The following is a 16,492-nucleotide window of genomic DNA, read 5'->3' as shown; positions in this document are numbered from 1 at the left end:
GGGTGGATGGATGGATGGAAGAATGGCTGGGGGAGATGGATGGATGGAAGAATGGGTAGGATAGATGGATGGGTGGGTGGGTGGATGGATGGATGGATGGAAGAATGGGTGGGGTAGATGGATGGATGGTGGAAGAATGGGTGGGGTGGATGGATGGGTGGGTGGAAGAATGGGTGGGGTAGAGGATGGATGGATGAGTGGATGGATGGATGGATGGATGGATGGAAGAATGGGTGGGATAGATGGATGGGTGGGTGGGTGGATGGATGGATGGAAGAATGGGTGGGGTGGATGGATGGATGGATGGAAGAATGGGTGGGGTGGATGGATGGATGGTGGATGGAAGAATGGGTGGGGTGGATGGTGGATGGATAGTGGATGGGTGAGTGGGTGACAGTCTCATGGCTGAACTTTTATTTAGGGTAATTTGAAGCCCTTAGCAGCTGCACTGCTCAGCCAGGGGCTCAGCCAGGTAGGGTGAACTGGACTCGGTGATTCTTATAGGAGGCCACATGACCAAAACCACAAACAAGGGATTCAAAGGTGAGATGTGCCTGAGGCCGTGGGGCTGGCACAGACCCACTATGATCAGGCAGTGCTGGTGGCACGGACAAAGGACCTGGGGCACACAGTGGGAGGGACTTGTTCTTTAGGCTGCTCTGGGGAAACCTTCATGGAAAAGGTGACATTTGATCAGGCTTTGTAGGATGCGGGGGTGTTGGCCGGTGGGGGTAGGAATTCCTGGCAGAGAGAATAGCACGCGTTGGACTAGCAGGCATATTCTGGGAAAAGAGAGACATGCTCTGTGGCTGGGGCTTAGGAGTGGGGGGTGCTGAGCTAAGGAGGCACTCGAGATGCAATCTGCCAGGCCGAGGGCTTTGAACTTGATGTGGTGGCAATGGGGACGATGCAGAGGGTTTTACACAGGAGGCACCTACGGCTCTTCAGCTCCAACTCCACAGCACCCAGCCGGGGCTAGCAAATGGTGACAAGGTCAGCTCCAAGTTCCTTCTCGAAATCCCAAAATTCTTGTGCAACCCCCTGCCCCTCCCCTAACCCCCCACTTCCCGCCAGGTCTCACCTCCATGCTCTTGGAGTTATACCCCTGCAAGTCCCCACGGTGGTCTTTTTGTGCGTCTCTACTTAGTCCGGAAGAGGAAAAGAGAAAAAAACGTGGTTTTTATTCTGCACCTTGCCTGGTGGGGGGGGGGGGGGGGAGGACAGGGATTTGAAAGGGAGGGGGAGGCTTTGATAACCTGAATGTTTTGTAGAAAAACCAGAGTGTGAGGAAGATTCCTCCCCAGGCTCCCTCAGACACTCAAGCTGCCGAGAGCTCCCTCCTTGGGCGCCCCTGCCTCCCCAGACCTCCCCAGACCTCCCCGGCCTCCCCAGCCTCCCTGGCCTCCCTGGGCCTCCCTGTTCTGCCTCCCACAGGAGGCTGGTGGTTCAGGACAGCAACTGTGTCTTGCCCTAGGCAGACCCAGGCAGAATTTCCAGGACTGTCCTTCAGCGACTGTCATCCTGATCACAAGCAGCCCCTGCGGCTTCCGAGGCCTGCCCTGACTCCCAGGCCCATGTCAGCCCATTTCACATCCTGGCCCAGTGGCTATGAGCCAACCTCTCCTCTTGCAGGGGGGATGCCTGGTGTGCTGTAGGGACCTGGGATGGAGCTGGCTGGGGCATGTGGGTCTCCGAGACCTGGCTCCCATCTCCGCTGTGCCCCCTGCTGGCCGGGCTGGCGGTGCCTGGCTGCCTGGTCTGGAAGGTGGGGCATGAGGACCAGGGTTATTGATAAGCAACATTTCATGACGCTGGGCCCGTTTCTCAACCCAGCGTCTCAGACAGATGACAGTTACCTGCTCCCCTGCCCTGACCCGTGATGTCAACTTGGAGTGGACAGCAGGCCTCTGGGGCTAAAGATCCCCCAGTCCAGGAAGAGGACTCGGACAGTTCCTCAGTGGAACTTGGCAGTTTGGGCTCAAGGTTGAGCTGGCCGAGCCAGAAAGGGCATGGAGTTGGGGACAGATGCCCTTTCTGCCGGGCTGCCCTGAACCCCATGTTCCTGTGTGAGAAGCGAGAATCACTCTTAATGGCACAGAGCAGTAGCAAGGATTTATTGAGGTGACATGTGTCAGAGGGCTGGGCATACAGTAGGAGTTTAATAAGTGCTCATAACCAAGAAGAGGGAGTCTGGCTTGGTTTGACAAGATGCAGTTCTATACCTCAGAGGCCCTGTCAGGCCTTCCCTCCCAGACTCCTGTAGGGCAGACATTCCACCTTAGGTTCTCAGCGCGCTGGGCGCAGAGGGACTTTGGAGCCAATGAATCCATTCGCTCGTGTGTTCTTTTACTTACGAGGATGTACCAACTGCCTGCTCTGTGCTGGGCCCGTGGGAAGGGCCAGCAACACTGTCCAGGAGGCTAGCTGGTAGTTCAAACCAAGTCGGGTGGGGGCGTTCTAGGCAGCAGGAGTTGCCAGTGCAAAGGCCCTGTGGTAGGAGGGAACCTATCTCCTTGGAGGACTCAGAAGGAGGTCAGGCAGCAGGCCAGGAGGGGTTTGGGTGTTGAGGACAGTGGGGCGCCCCTGCAGGGCCCCATGCCGGAACTGACAGGCCAGCTCTGCACCCTGGCTGAGATGCGGAGAATGGTTGCCAGACAGAGGCTCAGGGATCCCGCGCCCTCAGCCAAGGGAGTGCTGAAGTCTGCAGTCCTCGGCAGGGCTTGTGTGACCGCCTATGGGCTGGCCCTGCAGCCTTTCCTCCTGTCCTCCCCTCCGGTCACCCTGGGCTCCTTCACGTTTGCAGAGTGGCCGTGTCTGCATTTGCTCTCACTGGTTCCCTGACGGGAACACCTTTCCCGCACGTGTCAGCTCAGGGCTCACTTCTTGACCCACTGCCCCTCCTCCCGGGATCATGTTTTTGGGTCCCTGCAGGTGCTGTGCGGTTGCCTCTGGTCTCCCATCTCCCATCCCCTTGGAAACCCCTGTTGGATTTTGAGGTCACTAGCTATACCCCAGAGCCTGGCACCCGGCTGGGACACTGCTCGCAGGATGAGTAAACAAATGAATGAATGAGTGAATGAATGAGTGAGTGAGTGAGTGAATAGCATGCTGGGCCCTAAACTCTGCTGAACAGAGCTCGTGCACTACGAGGTTGTTTGTTCCGCGTCCCTCTCTACGGGTGGGGAAACTGAGGCTTGATTGCTGACAGGGGCCAAGGTGGAGCCAGAGGAGAGGCTGTGGAACTCCCGGTCTGGTGCTCTTCCTGTAGGCACCCCCCCGCCCCATCCCTGCAAGCCCATCCCTCAGCTAGCATGTAAAATGTTAATGCCCTCATTTATTCTTTAAAAATTAATTTAAAAATATTTTATGTGCCGCCTCAATCATAGCTGGGAACCATTTAATTAATCCCAAGTGGCAGGACAGCAGACAGCTGCCGTAATTGCTTACAATTCCTCCAGCCGTTCAGCCTGTTTGGAGTGAAATGGGAAGCTGAGAGCCGACGCCCCGCCGAGGGTGCGTGGCTGGTGAGGGCCCCCCGAAGTCTGTACTGCGCGAAGAGCTGTTTGTCTCCACCACAACCCCCCGGATTCCCTCCTTGCCAAACCCCGAAGGCTTTCTGCAGGGTGGGGTGTGCCAGGAGCACCTGCCCGCCACCCCCCAGGCAGGATAGGCTTGTTCGTCTTGTCTGGAAATTCCTGGGGGCCCTGTCGGGAGGCGCTCTCCCACAGCAAAGCACCTGTAACTTTTGGCGTTGGATGCCTTGTGCGTGGTCCTGGGGGGTCATCTGTTCTTTTGCGGTGGCCTGCATGTGGGCTGTGGGCTGCATGGGGCTGCAGGCTGGAGTGTTCCATCTGCTGGGGAGAAAACCGGTGTCTGTGCTGCTCTTGGGGAAGCAGCCATCCCACAGGTGGAGAGATGTTAGGGCAGGTACTGGGCAGCTGTCACATGGCCCAGGGACACCCACCCTGGACCAGAATGTGACTGGAGAGGGGAATCTGTGTGGTGGGGCAGTGTTACCGAGCCCCACAGCCTGGGTGGTTGAGACAACAGACATCTGTGTCTCGTGGTTCTGGACTCGCAAGTCCATGATGAGCATCTTGGCAGGGCTGGTTCCTTCTGAGGCTGGGAGGGAGAACCCGTGCCAGCCTTTCCTTGAGCTGATGACAGCTTGCTGGCAACCTTGGTGTTCCTTGGCTTGTAGAAGCATCACCCCATCTCTGCCTCCGCCTTCCCGTGGTGTGCTCCCCTGTATGTGACTCTCTCCAACTTTCCCCTTCTCGTGAGGATGCCAGTGTGTGGGGGGACCTGATTACCTTGATGAGACCCTGTTGTCCATGTAAGCTCATGTTCTGTGGTACCAGGCAGTTGGGGCTCTAATAGGACTTTTGGGGGACACAGTTGAACCTGTAACAAGGAGGAATCAAGATCAAGCACAAATGTTTCCATTTGCAAATCTGGGGGTAAGTCTTAAGATGAGGGTCTCCTAAGGCCCAAGGGTCTAGAGCAAAGATTCTCAGGGAGGACCCAATGTCCCCCGAGGCCAAGCACCAGCTGGCAACCCCTGGTCATGGAGGCAACCTCTCACGTGACTCGCCAGAGCAGGATGGTCATCCCCATTCTACAGAGAAGCACGCTGAGGCCTGGAGAGGTGAGGGCCTGGCCATGGCCAGAGATGACACAGTCATCACAGTCTGACGACCTGTCAGCCAGCGTGAGGAGCAGCCAGTAAGATGGCGGGGAGCAGGATGGGAGCCACAGGGCAGCTTACGACCAGTAGCTAGAGACACACCAGGGTGGTCAGGAGAGGACAGGAGGCACCCTGTGTGCGAGGCCAGCACAGGGCTTGGGTGGGCCCTCAGTGGGCTGTGGGTGAGGCTGCCACTTACAAAGGGCCTGTGGGGCCCTGGGCACTGTGCTGGGTCTGCTGTGCCATCTCCATGACCTACAAGTACCTGCGAGATGAGCTTCCATATATTCATGTGGTAAATGCCCAAAGTTCACAAAATGAACAGTTCCCAACTGAGGCTGGGAGAAGCAGATCTGATGCCTGAGGCCTCATGGTTAGTAAGACAGCAAGCCAGACTTGAACCCAGGTTTGCCCCACATGGCACTGCCTCTCATCCCTGCTGTGTGGTCAGAGCTGCTGGAACACACCTTGCCTGCAGGCCACAGCTATGAACAGCAAAGGAACCATGAGGAGCAAGGAGGAGAAGTGGTCCCACTTCTTGGAAAGAAAATCATGCACAGCTTAGGAGGCTGGTCTTGTTAACTGTTGAGTGGGGTCCCCGCCTGGCCTGACACATGGTCTGTGCCCAGGAAATATGTGCTGAATGGAAGCTCATCAGTGGATGGGGTTGACCCCCAGGAACGTGTGTGGGAAGCTGGTGAGTTCTTCCACATGGACTGCTCTGTTCCAGCATCTGGACCTTTGCACAAATTGTCCTTTGCTCTGGAGTGTCCTCCCCCCGCCCCCCCCCCCCCCACCCGTCTAAGGCATCTCCTCCAGGAAGTCTTCCTCATTCTGCAGATAGAAGTGACTCTTCCTGCCCTGAACTCCCACTGCGCTTTGTTCTTCTCATTTTGGTTAGTCTTCTCATGGTGGCTGTTTGTGGATGGCTGGAGTCCGAGGTTCCCGGGAGGAGAGCTCATTGTCCTACCCCTTTGGTGATCCTGCCGGAGGGCCTGGCACACGGTGGGAGCTCAGTACCTCCATGCCGGCTGACGTTGAAGCAGCAGGGCCCCGGAGGAGCTCGCCGCGTTCCCCACATGCCCCATAGGTGCCAAGCACTCCACCTGCACGATGGGGTGAATCTTCACGGCAGCCGGTCCTTCTTTATTGAGATGTAGTTCACGTAACATACAGTGAACCGCTTCGCAGTGAATGATTCAGTGCCCGTTAGTGCATTCTCAGTGTTGGGCAACCACCACCTCTCTCTAGTTCCCAAACATTTCCATCTCCCCAGAAGGAAACCCTGTACCTGTTAAGCAGCCACTCTCCACTCCCCTTGCTGTGGATTGCACTGTGTCCCCCCAATTCCTATGCTGAGGCCCTAACCCCCAGTGGGGTGGTATTTGGGGGGGTGGGGCCTTTGGGGATGATTGGCTTAGAGGTCGTGAGGGTGGTAGAGGTCCCCTGGCATGAGATTAGTGCCCTTCTGGGAAGAGGAAGAGACGCCAGAGCTTTGTCTCCCTCTGTCACGTGGGGACACGGCGAGGAGGCGGCCATCTGTGAGTCAGGCAGCGAGTCCTCACGGAGAACCCCACCTGCGCACACCTCCGTCTCAGGGACTTCCAGCTTCCAGAACCGTGAGCAAATTGATGTCTGTTGTTTCAGCCGCCCAGTCTATGGTGTTGAGTTTTAGCAGCTTGAGTGGAGAGATACACCCCTGCTCCCAGACCTGCCAACAGCTGACCTGCTGGTTCCAGGATGAGCCTGTCCTGGGCCATTCGGGTGCGTGGAGTTACACGGTGTGTGTCCTTTTGTGACTGGGTTCTTTTCCTTGGCATAGTGTCCTCAAGGGTCATCCACAGTGTCATGGTGTCAGTTCTTCATTGTTCTTGTCCTGGTTGAGTGAACTTCCATTGTGTGAACAGCACACACTTCATTTATCTGTTCATCTGTTGGTGGACATTGGGTTTTTCCTAACTTTCGGCTGCTGTGATACAACATTTTCTTTATTTCTTAAAAGAGGATTTTATTTATTTACTTATGAGAGACACAGAGAGAGAGTCAGAGACACAGGCAGAGGGAGAAGCAGGTTCCCTGCAGGGAACCCGATGTGGGACCCCATCCCAGGATCCTGGGGTCACGGCCTGAGCCAAAGGCAGATGCTCAATCGCTGAGCCACCCAGGCATCCTGACTTTCTTATCATTTTTGAACCAGGAGCTCTGAATCTTCATTTTGCATTTGGCCTCACAAACTCTGTAGCCAGTCCTTGATGAATCCATCCTGGAGGAGTGACCTCTCTTTCTTCTGTCCTCACTCAGCAAATGAGATCCAAGTGGCAGTGTGTGGGCCCGAGCAGAGGGGCTGCCTTTCTGCCGGGAGGTGGCCCGCTGCCCCGACCCTGCCTGTGGGATCCTGGGGCCCACCTGCTCGGCTGTCCTCAGCCCAGCATCCGAAGCAGGCAGGGTGAGACTATGCTGAGGCCCTCCCTCTCCCCCTGCCCAGACCCCTCCCTCTGAGGTTTCCGGAGCCGGGGTAATGAAGTGTGCCCTATAAAGCTTCCCGTACACTAATCTGCCTTGAAGAATGGTCCGAGTGGGGTAATTGGCCGCTGACATGGGCAATGATTGTAATGGTCGTTAACCCCCAAAGCTGTGAGCAGGGAGACTGAGCTAATTTGGTATCGTCCGTTGTAAATTGCAGGTGTCGGGGCGGAAAGAAGAGGCGGGTACCTTGAAGGTAGCAAGTGGGGCCTGTGGCGGCTCCGGGTGGACGCCGAGGACAGGTGTGAGGAAGGGACAATGGGGATGGGGACACGATGATGTCAGCTCAGGCCCTTCTAGTCATGTGACTCCACCCTGAGGACACTGTGACTACGAAAGTGAGGAAGCTTAGGGACTGGCCTGGGGTCCCCCAGCTGCTATGACAGGGCCAGGCATGAGCCTGCGTCTGATGTGCTGTTTGCAGACGTGCCCGGGAACTCTGGGAACTTTGAGGCACTGGCTGATGGCGGTCTGGAGGGGTTCAGAAAGCCTGCAGCTCCTGAGAGGTGGGCAGGGGGATGCTAGAGAGGGGCACCTGGGACTTTGTAACCAGAGCTTGTAGGTTTGGCTCCCAGAGTGTCCACTCACTTAGCTGAGTGACACTAGGCAAAGCAGGTGACATGTCTGTGTCTTGGCCTCTACATGTGTAGAGCAGACATGGCGGTCCCAGTACCTGGAACCGGGCAGGTGTAATGGACATGGCCTGTACAGCCCAGAGCCTGGCACGTGAAGGGTGTCCGCGAGCGAGCATTTCCTTCTCTGCTCCATGCTCCTTCTGCAGATGGACTTGACCTACATACATGGCAGTGATCAAAGGCTCAGGGTCCAGTGTCAAATCCCAGAGTGGCTGTTTCTACCTGGGTGACCCTAGGTACTTTTCTTTACCTGACTGCCTCAGTTTTCCCACCTGGAAAATAGGACTGATGGCACCTACCTCATCAAGTGGCCTGGAGGATTCAGTGAGCAGAAATGCAGCGTAGGTTGAGTATTCAGTGGAGGCTGCTCTCCTCTTGCAGTGCACCTGCCTTGTCACATCTGTGTCCCACATCTGAGCAGACTGGTCTCATTGGGGGGATTCTGAGGTTTCCAGGTTCAGGGGAAAGTCCAATACCCGCAGCGGGAAAGCGGCAGGCTGGGATCCTCCTAGTGGCCCTCTGTGAAATACAGGCATGATGTATCTTTCCCGGGTGGTGGTTGGATTGAGGAAGCCTCCAGGGCAGCCACCTACAGGTGGTCATTTCCCTGGGGCCGTGAGTAGTGCGTTGGGGGCCGTGCAGTTTGGACATTTGGTCCTGATCCCCGCTGCCCTGCCTTGTCCCTGCACCAGTCTGCAGTCACGTGGACTTCACCACAGGCCTAGGATCTGAGGTCTCCGGGAGCCATGTCTGCGAGCCCTGAGTCATTGGGCCCTCAGAGTAGATGCTGAGCATCGTCCAGGACACACAGGATGAGGAGAGCCACAGGACCCCAGGAAGAGGTGGTGGAACATTTATCCCATTGAACATTTTAGAAATGGAGGAAAACTGAGCGACCTGCCCAGCACCTCTGGATGGGGTGGCTGGAAGGAAGAGGGTCAGGGTTACCATGTTCTTCTGGGGCAGTAAGGACGGAGAGGACAGCTAAGGCAGGTGCTCCTGAGCAGAGCAGTTTGTGTGGTCCCTGCCACCCAGTGGGCCGGGGTGGGGGAGTAGGAGGCTAAGGGCGGAAATGCACCTTTGGTTAGCGAGTCTTCCAGATTGAGCAGCAGGTAAGGAGGAGGCACCATGTTGTATGGGAAGTTGGGTGAACAGGTTTGGGTTCAGAAATGAGGCCAAAATGGCAAAGCTAATAAAACCTTCCACATATGCCTGGATCCCCTCCCCTACGTCCTGACTCATCATTTGTCCTCACAAATTGGAGCAGGATTCTTTTCATGAGGAGCCCAGGGGAATTGGAGGTTGGGCCCAGGATTCTGGGAAGTAGAAGGGTTTGGAAGCTGTGCTTTCTAGCTCTGGGGGCCACCTAGACCCCCCAGCATGCTGACACTGGGGGAGGTGGACAGCATGCCAGCCCCTCAACCCTTCTTGGGGCCTTCCAAGCTACTCTCAGCTTGTGGGGACCTGGGGAGGCCCCACTTGCTCTCCTTTGTGTCTCTGGAGGGAAAGTGGGCTGTGTGCTGGGACTTCCCTTCAGGGATTTGGATGGATTTGGTGGGGATGGGCGGGGATTTTGTCAAATGTCACTCACGTCATGTTGGGGCCTGATTTTCAGGGGAAATATTGGAGCTGTAGAAGCATGTTCCAAAGAGCAGAGTCTGTGGTATTAATTTCTGCTTGGCATCTGTTTTGAAAACTTCACAATGTGTGGCACAGGAGAGACTGAGCTGTGGGGTACTTGTAAGACCAATATAAAGGCTAAAGAACATAGATTAGATATGACATCAGGAAAGCAGAAGCTTAACTGCTCTCTACTTAGAACATGCGTGCCTGTGTTGGAAGGCACTAGCGGAGCTTTGCCCGAGTAGCCCCATCAATTGATAGCAGCCTCCAATGACAGGCGGTGATGTGGGGGGAGTGGGGGTCTCGCCAGGCCACCCCATCCAGTGCTCTGTCCCGGATGATTTGATGGAACAGCTGAGCACTGCTTCAGTAATGCTGCTGGCCAGCGGCATGATCTTAGGCTAGTCCCAAGACTTCTCCAAGTCTCCGTGTCCCATCTGTGAGCTGTAATGACCCTAAAAACCTCTGACTGTTTGTTTTCTGTTTAAAGCCTTCAAATGACGGCTTGTTGCTCTGGAGGTGGAGCTCAGCACACTGATAGCACAAGATCTTTGGTGGCCCTCTACCAGTGGCAGAGCCAGCCTTCTGCCTCACCCCATGCCTACAAGTCCCCCATCCTCTCTTGTGTCTGAACTCTTACTGTGTTTGGTCCTTCGGCCTGGAAACACATTCTTTCCCCTTCTTTCTTCATCTTCATCCTGATATCTTTTCTCTGGCCAATTCTTTTCTCTTTTTTTTTCAAAGTCAGTCTAGCTAAAGGTGTAACATTGCTGTTTTCTCAAAGAACAAATTTTCTGTTTAATTGATTTTTCTCTATTATTTTTCTGTTTTCTATTTTATTTATTTCTGCTTTGTTCTTTATTATTTCCTTCCTTCTATTTACTTTGGGTTTGATATGCTCTCCTTTCTCTAGCTTCTTGAGATAGAGCTTAGACGATTTTAGGTCTTTCTTTCTTCCTAATATAAGCACTTAAAGCTATAAATTTCCCTCTTCACACTGCTTTAGTTACATTCCATACATTATGATATGTTGTGTTTCATCTTCATTTAATTCAAGTTCTTTTTTAATTTACCTTTGTTATTTCTTTGATCCATGGGTTATTTAGAAGTGCATTGTTTGTTTTTCAAATATTTGAGAGTTTTCTAAAATTTTCTCTGTTATGACCTCTAATTTAGCTCTGTTGTGGTCAGAGAGCATATTTTGTATGATTTCAACTCTTTTATACTTGTTGACATTTGTTTTACAGCTTAGCATGTGATCTATCCTGAAGAATGTTCCTCGTATCCTGGAAAATAATGTGTTTTCTATCTTTGTTAAGTGGAGGGTTCTATAAATGTCATTTATGTCAAGTTGGTTGAGAATGCTGCTGAGGTCTTCTGTACCCTTACTGATCTCCTGTCTAGTTCTTCCAACCATTATTGAGAGTAGGGCATTGAAATCCCCAACTGTAATTTTTGAATCATCTTTTTTTCTTTCCTTTTAGTTTTGTCAGTTTTGCTTTATGTATTTTGGGCTGTGTTGTTAGGTTCATATACATTTATACTTGTTATATCTTCCTGAAGGATTGACTCTCCTCTTCTATTAGCCTCACTTCACTGTCCCTTCTTCAGGGAGGTCTTCCCAGATCTCAGATGGCATTAGTTTTTCTTGTCATGAGTTCCTATGACTTCTTGTATTTTCTGCATCATCACATTCGTCAAACTGTATTATAACTGCTTGTGAGTTGCATGAGACCAGGGATCACATCAGACCTCCTCAGCTCATCATACCCAACACCTAATACAGAGCTTGTACAGAGTAGTAGGTGTTCTGTCCATATTTGTTGATTGAATGCAAAATATCATGTCTATGAGGAATATTATATTAGTATTGGTTATTATGTCACTGTCTTTATCCACAAACATTTCAAAAAAAAATGTGGTGCTTGAGAACAGCTTTGACCCAGCCCAGCCAGGTGCCACATAAATGCTTCTTGAACAGAATTGAATTAGGATAAGGCCTTTTCCCTGAGGGAAGAGTCAGGGCAGCTTTTGCAGGTCTTCCCTGTTAGGGACCACTCAGGGTCATCTGTCTGAGGTGGCATCTGCCCTGATTTCCCCTACTCTTTGGGTTTGGTTTGATATTGGCTTATCTATTGGTGTTGTGCATCTGGTTCTTCATATGTGATGTCCTTAGCAACCCTGGATCCATTTACAGTGGGCTTCTCATGTGCCAACTATTGATGATGTGATGATGAACAAGAATAAAAAGCACCTACTATGTGCCAGGCATTATATTGGGGCATCTATATACCTGTTTCAGCCTTGCAACAATCTAGTCGAGGTAGGGATTCCCATAGCCCTTTACAGATGAAGAACTCAGGGACCAGGGAGGTTCAGTATTTTGCCCACAGTCACATAGCACATAAGTGCAGAGCTAAAAAATTCATCTGAGTGGTTCCAAATCCCATGGTTATTCCCACTCCTCCCTTCTCCCTTGAGAGGTGAGGAGTGCCACTTGGATTCTGTGGGTATATGTGGACACTTTCCTCCCAGTTAAATTACCATGTGTTTAAACCACAGCATCTAAAATGGAGATGAAAAATCATGTAGTAACTACATTTTTAGGCAAATTAACCTTGATAAGATCTTTAATGTCATGTATTAGACTATTTTCCCTTAGTAATGCATTAAAACTGTCAAACCTGATATGATCGCACAATTAATGAGATTACACATGATGTAAATTTCAATTCATTATTACAGTGTCTGTGCTAATAGGCTTGCGATCAACACCCAGAAACCATGCTAGTTCAAAAGGACAACTTTTCGTGAATCCCATGAAATGAACAGGCAGAGGCAGCCACAGTTCTGACAACTGATGGGAGGATGGTTTCTGCAGCTAGCTAACGATTGACTCAGATTATGCACAGAGATGGAGTTAATTGACAGAGTTGTTTGTGCTGGGCCAGGGAGCTGGAGGAGCTGGCGTGAGATGAGCCACCATGTGGATGCCCCCCCAGGGGTTCCTTGGGAATTCCTGGGGAAATTACACACCATCAAGTGCACGTCCTTCAGACACCTCATTCTTCCAGGGCCACTCGCTGGCTTTCTCGCAGGAATTAGGAAGCTGGAGTTCATTCAGAGAAAGCCAATTGTGGGAGGAAGTCTTCCGTGAACTTGAGGAATAATAAAAATAACTCATATTTCTTGAGTTCCTCCAATACGTCAGGCACTGTCATTAGATGCCTGTTCTAATAACAGGCATGTCAAGTGTTCATTTATTCAGCTCTCCTGACGGCCTGGCTTCCACCATCAACCCCCACTTCACAGATGGTGAAACTGAGGCTCCCAGATGCTGGGGAGCTGGGCCAAAGCCACATGTCTGGCTGAGGGTGGATTGCAATCCCATGTTTTCCCCTGTTGTCTCCTCTTTTTTGCTACGGGAAAGTGAGCTCTCATACGAGGGACCTCGCACTGTGGGAAATCCATCTGGAATCTCCTTGCTTCTAGACAGACTGATATAGAGACACTCCCACCCCCTATGTGCCTGGCATGTATCAGCCGTCCCAAAGGGGAAATCCAGTTTTATGGAACCATCTACATTATGTGCCAGTTCCTCAGCTGGGTGCTCAAAACACAGTCCATACTCAGTCCTCCCCACACACTTCCGAGGTGGGCAGGTACGTGAGGAGGGGGAGGCCAGGGGCAGGGCCACTGCCTGGAGTTGCTGGGAGCTGGGCTCCAGCCTGTCTCCATCCAGCACTCTGACACCCCCCTCCAACCCCGTGCCAAGGGCCACTCTGCTCCCATGACCCTTCTGGGCCAGTGCAGGTCATCGCGGTGGATGTCTAAGCATCTCCCCTTTAAATATCTTCAATGGATATTGCAAACCCACAGCAAGTCCCTCTCCCTTCCCCATACATATTTTATAAACACCTCATTGTTTTCTTGGGTGCCCTGGCAGCAGTGTTATCCACATCCTTCCGTCCCTGCCTCTATGAACATGTCCTCTGCTGCTGGAGCACCAGCCAGGGATCGGGTGCTGCGGCCCCACTGGGGAGAGGTGGGGAGGTAGAGTGTGTGAAGGCTGTGATGTGCAGGACAGGGGTGTGGAGGTGTGCTAGCCCTCACCGGGGCAGAGGGGACTAGGGAATAGGCCTCAGACCAGATGCATATGAGGGCCACTCTGTGGGCGGCTTTGAAAACGCATCTACACCTGGGCCTGGCCTTTTGGCAGTGCTCCTTAGTGGACCCCGTATGAGGGCTGGAACGACCAGCCTGGACTTTTCCTGGTGGTTCCTTTAGGGCTGTGAGTGAGCGTCGCCCTGAGGGCAGCAGCAGCAGCTCTGAGCTCTGTAGCTCAGACATATGTTTCTAGCAAGGTGGGTGCTGCCCTCTGGCTCCCCTTCAATCCCCTGTAGGAGCCGGGATTCTCCTTTACACTGGACCCCACCAGCACCCAGAAATAGCTGGCAAGTGTTACAAGCGGGAAGGTGAGTGCCTGAACCAGAGGTCACGTCTGATGCTGGCAAAAGTGCAAGGGAAAGGATATTTTTGTGCATTTTTTCTGCAGTGCTGTACACGGACACAGTCTGTCTTGTTTTAAGAAGTGCATTTGTTCTGTGACTGAAGAATCCCACTCTGGGAATTTCTCTGAAGCCAGCAGATCATGTGTAGCAGGAAGACACTCCGCTCCAAGAGGGTGGTGGCGGTGTGGTCAGCCGTGGGGCTGTCATCAGGTCAGCCAGGCGACTTCTCATTATGACCCAAGTTAAAGAATTTCAAGTGATCGTTTTCAAGACCACATGATGAAGAAAAGAGCTTAATGGTATGTGGGCAGCGAGGCACGCCCCGAGGTGGGCTCGGCAGGGCGTCAGATGCCACGCTTTGGGGATTTTCACTACGGCCACCCAGTGGCCCTTCTCTCCTCCCTTACTAATAAGATACTTGGTCACAGTTGTGTTTTAACTTGCCTCTGGATAATTCACTGCGTAATGGCTCACCTGCCCGGTAGCATCTGGCTCCTTTGGAACCTCTCCAGGGGTGGGCTCCCTCCTTGCGTGTTTGCTATCTACAACTTCTGTTCCTTGCACTCCTCTGAACACCAGGGCCCATGGGGCACATCTTCCCTTGGTGCAGAGTCTGAGGGGCACTGGTGGGGGACCCCAGGGACCAGGAGCAGGTCCGCAGTGCTCTGGAGCCGCCTGTGGGCCAAGCGGGGGTGATGTTTGCAAGTTGGGGTGCCCACGTTGTCTCACTGTGCTCGCTGGCCACTCGGGCCCGGCTGCCAGCGGGTGTGGGGGGAGTGCTGACTGTGTGGGGCTCTCCCCCAGCCCCTTGCCTGTGCTGACGTCGCTGGGTGGGCCATCCACAGGGTGTCACCTGCCCTCTGCTGCCAGTCCCTGTCACCGCAGTGTACTGTGAGCGTGGGTGGGGGGCGTGTGTTTGCTGTTTCCTGCCGGGCCTTTGGGCCTCTGCGTGCCGGGACCTGCTCGGTGTGCAGCCTGCTTATGAGCCGGGCGTCGTGGTAGGTTCTCATTGGGTCAGTCATGGCAGCCTTGGACTGTTTTCTCTGTCCCCTTCCCTCGCCCCCACCCTCACAGCTGGCACTCTCCCCTCTTCACCTCCTTCCATCGCATTCCACCCACCCTCCGTCATCTGTCACTCTCTGCCTCCCGCTGCCCCTCCCTGCCCATATCTCCCTCCCCCGTGTTCTTTCCCTCTCTTCTTTCCTTCAGTCTTTGGCTTATTGGTCTCTTTTCCTTTGTTAAGTGGGGTCTGGACGCTAGTTCTCTGGTCTAGGCCCTTGCTGAGGGAGCTTCTATGGGGGTCACAGAGGAAGGGACAGGTCACGCCCTTCTAAAATGTCAGAGTTCCCTGCTCATCCTCCCATCTCTCTTCTCTCCCATCCACTCACCTACTTAGCCACCTATCCAACTCACCCCTCCATCCTGTCACCCACCCATCCATCTACCCATCCATTCATTACCCACCTACCTACCCTCCTGCCCATCCACAATTCACCCATCTACCTATCCACTTACCCACTCATCATCCTTCCATCCATCCATCTACTCATCCACACTCCTACCCATCCACCCTCCTACCCTCCTACCCATCCGCCCATTCACCCATCTGTCTATTCACACACCCACTTATCCATCCATCCATCCATCCATCCATCCATCCAGTCATCTACTCTCCTACCCACCCACCTACCCGCCCACCCACAAAGGCAGCCAGCTATGCACCCAGTCTTTACTAAGCTTTCCCTGTATTAGGTGCTTGGTACACAGTGATAGACCAGTCAAGTGGAGTTGGTTGCTTCCTTTTTTGGCTCCATGAACCCTCCTCTGTATCCACATGTCACAGTCCTAACTACTCTGAACTGTGAAATATTTTGTGCTGCTCTGTCTCCCTCACCAGACTATGAATGCTCCTAGAGCTTGGACCAGGTCTTATTTATGTCCTTGCCCCCAGCTCCTAGTGCAGAGCTACCCAGTGTATCACAGGCTTTCAGTGGATTCTAGTTTGAATGAATGAAGCAATGATCTGGTCCAGCTGCTCAGTTTTGTAAATGAGGAGGTCAGTGTGGATGTAGTGGGCCTTCACCAGGGCCTCAGAGCAGGTTTGGGGTGGGGCCAGGGCTCACCTTGGCTCCTTGAATCCCATTCTAGGGATTTTTTCTGCATCTTGCTATCTCTTACCTTGCGAGCTGGGGAGGGGGCATGTGCCAGGAGGAATCTTTCTTGGGCTTGGTCTCTGGGGAGAAAGCCAGTGGGCTGGGCTCCCAGCAGGTGTCCGGTAGGCTCTGGAGGGTGAGCCGGAAGGTGGCACTGGCACGTGTGCACTGGTGTCTGGCTGCATGAGCATTCATGAGGCCTGGACAGGTAAGCTTGAAGGATTCACCCCTGCCCCCATCCAAGGGACAGGAAGGCAAGTCTGAGGGATCAGATGAGACAGAGGACTGGGATGGACAGCCTCATGGGCCAGGGGTTCTGTGCATTTTGAAAATAGAACCTTGGTGAAGTCAGGGCCTTTG

At 53.2% G+C, this 16,492-nt stretch overlaps 1 protein-coding gene across 1 annotated transcript in view; it reads left to right on the top strand.

Annotated features, from left to right (window-relative positions):
- Positions 1–16,492, top strand: part of SORCS2 (sortilin related VPS10 domain containing receptor 2) — a 459,873-nt gene that overhangs the window by 126,058 nt on the left and 317,323 nt on the right. The window lies entirely within an intron of this gene.

Source organism: Nyctereutes procyonoides, unplaced genomic scaffold (assembly GCF_905146905.1).
Source record: "Nyctereutes procyonoides isolate TBG_1078 unplaced genomic scaffold, NYPRO_anot_genome, whole genome shotgun sequence".
Classification (NCBI taxonomy): Eukaryota; Metazoa; Chordata; class Mammalia; order Carnivora; family Canidae; genus Nyctereutes; species Nyctereutes procyonoides.
The sequence above is the reverse complement of the archived record's forward strand: the minus strand, read 5'-3'. Positions and strand labels throughout refer to the sequence as shown.